Source organism: Atta cephalotes, assembly GCF_000143395.1.
Source record: "Atta cephalotes unplaced genomic scaffold scaffold00015, whole genome shotgun sequence".
Classification (NCBI taxonomy): Eukaryota; Metazoa; Arthropoda; class Insecta; order Hymenoptera; family Formicidae; genus Atta; species Atta cephalotes.
Genome location: NW_012130079.1, coordinates 5,620,558 through 5,625,948, shown reverse-complemented (window position 1 = coordinate 5,625,948; position 5,391 = coordinate 5,620,558).

Genomic DNA, 5,391 nt, shown 5'->3' with positions numbered 1-5,391 from the left:
AGAGAGAGAGAGAGTATCCAATTTATTTAATTATGACTCTCAAACGAGGAATCTAATGATATACGTAGGTATCTATCCGTGATAAATGGTGGAACGGAAGAAAAAAATCGGCGAAAAAGTAGGTTAATCCTAATCGAAGAAATTCGTCTTGCGCATCTCTCTGCCGTATTTCTCTCCTCTTCGAGTCAACGTCATACTGTTTGGTCTGCCGTGACAAATTAGTTGGGAAATCATGAATGTTTCCTATTTCGCTGATAATCAATTCATATTTGGAATTAATTACGGGTGATTAAATTATAGTCATTTTTTTTATTTCTAATTGACCTGACGACCGTTAATCCTAATAACTCAGAACCCGATGAAATATATGGAATATTTCGCCGAACCCCGATCCCGAGAGTTGCTCCATACCGGTCCTACGTTAACTTCACGCCTGCAATTAAAACGCCTTCGCCGAAACGATAGTTTTTAGAATGGCATAATGTAGACATATTTCACGTCGCACCGCATATTAACTCTTAACAGAGCCCGTGTGTTGACACGCTTATCATGTAATTTATCGCTTTATTACGCATTCTGATGTTAAGAAAAAGAAACAATTATATTATTCAAATCTTGAAATACGTTCGCGTAATTTTGACAGGGTAACATTTGCATTAATTGAATTAATGATATAATCGCTTGAGTGCAGATCACTAGACAATGCAACTTCATATTTATTCATAAATCGACGAATATCGTGCGTAGTGTGTGCGTAGATGTAAAGAAGTCATTTTCACCGCAATGCCATTGTGAAATATTTCTCCTTCATTCATACAGGTACAGTAGTAGAGCTAATATATCATCTGAGTATATTACAATACCGTTAATGATACTCATTTCACGTGCACCGCCAGCTCGAACGCAGTTAAGCCCTATAAACTAAGCAGAGACAAAACCCGTATAATTTATCGCGACAGTACTGGCACCTAATTCGCAACACCTTCCTCCATGGCAGGACTAACGAGAAGATTTACGTTTAAAGTGCTGTCCCGCGGAAATGTACCGGTCGACTACAAATTATATCGATCTAAAATATCGTGTATGCGAAAGACACCCTGAAATTATTATCCGTCGGTGGAGCGAGCACCGCCAGAGTGGCTGCGGATAATTAAAATCAATAGGATTCTCGACTTGTCATTTTGTGATTTCTAATCGGTTCGTAGCAGTGTCGACGGGGGCTTCCGACGACGACGTACGATGGTGATAAAGAACCTTCCCTCATGCTCTGCCTCTCTCTTTGCCGACTCTCCTTCTTTCGTGCCACGAAGCCGTCTGCTATCCGCCCGCTTGCCCAATAAATTCGTAATTTATCGCGCAAGCTACGAAACTCGCTAATAAATCCCTATAGAGAAGGCGGCCCTCCAACGCACCACGAGAGAGAAAGCCCCGACGTCCACGAAGCATTGAACTTCGGGCGAAGAAAAGGAGTTGCACGTTGCAATCGTCGATATACGATTGTATTCCAGCGTCCATATTTCGAGTGTATGAAATATACATGGGGAACGTAAATGCGATTCGATTTAAGGAGATAATCGTGTCCGTTTTATTTTTCATGAAGGCTCTTTTGAAATTGTTGTAAATATTCTTGAAATCATAAAATAGAAATCACCATCATATTGGAAATGAATCCATCTCTTCCTAAATCTTAAATTTGTTGGAGCAATTTGAATAGACTTGTGAAAATAAAGAAAGGTTAAGTTTCTAAATCCCTTCGTGAAAGCATAATACGAAAATAGGCACGACGTCAGCGATATCATATAGTATTCCTCGAATGCTGATATACGATCATACTTATAATTCTCGTTTATCAACCATAGACACCCTTTCTGACTGAATGAAACGGATAACGTTAGATGTGTAATATCTTCTCGTTTAATATCACGAGAATATGATGGACTTATCAGAATGAGGCGAATATGCATATTTCACATCTCTTTCTCTCTTCTTATTGAAAGATAACTTTGAAAAAAATATAGAAATATAGATAAAAAGTAAATCAGTAAACTAAAATAATCCGTTAAAAGACTCAGAGCAAAAGCAAGATGTATTTCGCTATTATTGTAAATTACAAAAACATTATGTTTAATTAATCAAAATACAATGTGTATTTTGTAATATGTATTTTGATTAGTTAAATATAATGTTTTTGTAATTTACAATAATAGTGACGTACATCTTGCTTTTGCTCTGAGCCCTTTAACGGATTATTTTAATTTAGAAATATAGAATTAAAAAGATATAGAATAATAATTTCGTTTCTTTGCCTATTATGTTATTATGTCTTTTTCGAACGTGTGTATGTTTTTATCTGATTTTGCACAATAAAGATAATTGTTTTTTTATAATTAGATCAATTCAGGTTGATTAGAACTATAACAATTCATGTAAAAACCGACACTTATCTTTAATTCTCGAGCAATCGGACAGAAAGAACGATAAATTTTTTGCCTCTTCCCATAAATTCTCTGAATCGTTCATCCAGAAACAAGGTGATGAGTATCGATTTCGAGATCACTCACGTAATCATGGCATAGCTCTCTGCAATGAGGAAAGAAAGTAGCGCAAATTCTTATATTTTGCAAATATCCGTCGATGCGGATCGCCGCAAATCGATTTCTGTCTTCAACATGAATGCAAACCGTCTACTTTTATCGTCATAGCGAACTCTCACTCTCCTCATGCATTTTGTTCGTTGCTTTCCGTTCGCACAGAATATACCGTTAAGTTTTATACTGCAGCGAGATCTGGCATCAAATTAAATTTATCATCTGTCGATCGACGCCGCTAGAGAATCATACACGAAATAGAAGTACATGAAATAATTACCGAATGAGAGAGATCGCAACGCGAAGGTTATCATTCTTGTCTTAAAAATGATTTCTTTAATCGCAACTTTATCTTAGAGAAGACACATAGCTACAGAGTAACTGTAATAAGTTATAACGGCGCGCTCGGAACTCATGTTTAATGAGAAAACGCTGGGAACCTGAAGCCCCAAGTTACTTATGTATTGCTTGTTAAATTTATATGACACTAGAAAGTACTTTGGTAAATTATTTTAATTGGAACGAAATGTCGTAGTTGTGTCACGGACGAAAATTACAGTTTCATAAATAATCATACGTTCGCCGAAAAAGTTCTTGATACAATTAGATTTACGAGATTTAGGCAAGTGAGGAAATGATTCGCACAATTATGTCAATTGTATTGTGACGGAAGAAGGAATTTAATATTTCTCAAATTGCCCATAATTCGTAGCAATTCCCATAGCAGGGGGAAGAACCGCCGAGTTCTATCGCGCACTTAACGCACCCGCGCCGTGCCGAGACAGGAAGCATGACAAACGAGAAACACCGGAACGACGATTTCCATCTGGAATGTGGCCGTTCGTGCATCCTGACTTTAACGTCGAGACCTCGCCATTTGAAACGAGGAACCTGCCATTTGTGTTATTACTGTGTACCGCGCGATATCCCAGACAAGAAAGAACTAGCTCATCGTGTGTAGGTCGTTAGATATGCGTGCTGCAGATCGCGCCCGTAAAATTAGTATACGAATAGAAAGCAGATAGAACGCGTATAGAGGAATGAAGGAGGGGTAGTGACATGGAATTCCTGAAAGGGAACCAGCGAAAAATGCCGCTCGCTTCGGCTCGAGACGTACAATGGTTCGTTAATTCCGTCTCATTACCATCTGGCGAATCGACAGAAAATTCGCGGTTCCGCCCCGGTGTGTATTATAATTTGAATCCGACGCGCATATATCCCATGTATATGCCGGCCGAAATCGAGCGAAACTCCGCGTTTTTTAATGCACCTGCAAGCAACGGAAACGAAACCGAAAGCGAGTCCATCGAGTCGAACGTGCAGTTATACTTCTCGATCTCTTAGGAAATAATAGAGAGCTACTCGGCGGAGTGCCGTTAATCTCGATATTTAAACGGTTTCGACCACGTTTTGAAGCACATCGAGCCAGCCCGAAAAATAGCTAGAAGAGCGCGAGAGACTCTGATGGCCCGTCGGGGTACCCGGGGGCCATCCGTACCGATAGCCGGCGATTTTCAGTCGTCAAAATATACGTCTATGCCGTTTTCGTCCGCCGACCGTGGTCTCCTATTCGAGACATCGATACCGCCAGTCGTTGCGCGGGCCGATACCTGTTGCTGTCGATGCAACAGCAACCCTTCAGCCGCTTGTGCCCCGATCCTTCCATCCTTTCTCCGTTCGCTATTGCGTGCCCGCAGGCCCACGCGATTAGACCTAGGCTCTGAGATTAGAGCGTGCCACGCTATAGTCGTCTTTTTCTTTATCCATATTTGTTTCGTCCGTTTCGTTTGTTTCGTCGTGGCGAAAACGGGGTACAAGATAAACGGGGACCCATGGATTCGAATGTCTATTATATAGGTAGCGGAAGGCCACCGAAAGAGAGAAGTCATTCTCGAGCGATCCGTGAGAATCGGCTCGGCTCGATGCGTTGCGTTTTCGGATTGCGGCGAGCGAGCAGGCGAGCGTTTGTTCCCTTCCAGAAATTATTCTCTCGGGGGGAGTCATTAGACGCGAGGCAATTCTTTTCGAATTTCTAATAACACGGAGCTACTGCTGGGCTTCGGCAATGCTAGCGGTGGAAACGACCGCTTAACAGTAATCGCGAAAGTGGTGCCACTGGATTTATTCTCGGTAAATAGACGAGAAAGAACTCGTGACCGATAACTGCGAATGATTTGTAAGATCGCTGTCGTTTGATGAAAGAAATATGTAATTATGTTCGTATAGTTGCACACAAATTATAGGTTGCGTGGAAAATCGTTTTATATTTTTTCCATCTTTATAAAGTTTTCGTTTAATTTCTGGTGTATAATTATGTGCCAGCAATATATATACAAATCCATGTTCGTCACTTTATGATATTGCTATCTTTATATAAGTTGTAATATAATGTAAAATGTAAAAAAAAGTTTCTCTTCCGTCAACAATATAATGTTGTATCTTCGAAATATTAAAATCTGCATATTAAAAAATATGATATTTTAAATGAGTAAAATAAATCGCCTTTGTAAGCCGTGTGATATATTTAATATATTATTTTCTGATCTATTTAATATCTAAAAATAAATTTAATTTGCATAAATTTTACTCTCTATCAAGAAAAACAAGTTTTTATTCGCAAATACTTCAGGTTGTCATTAAAAGTAATTTTCTCTCTGAATTCTTTATAATATAGGACTATAACAAAAGAAATGAACAAAAACATGAAGGTTTTGCGAAATTACACTAATATCTGAAACTTTTCATTTTTAGTAATAGTAGAATTACTTCATGGATATATATATATATATATATATATATATAT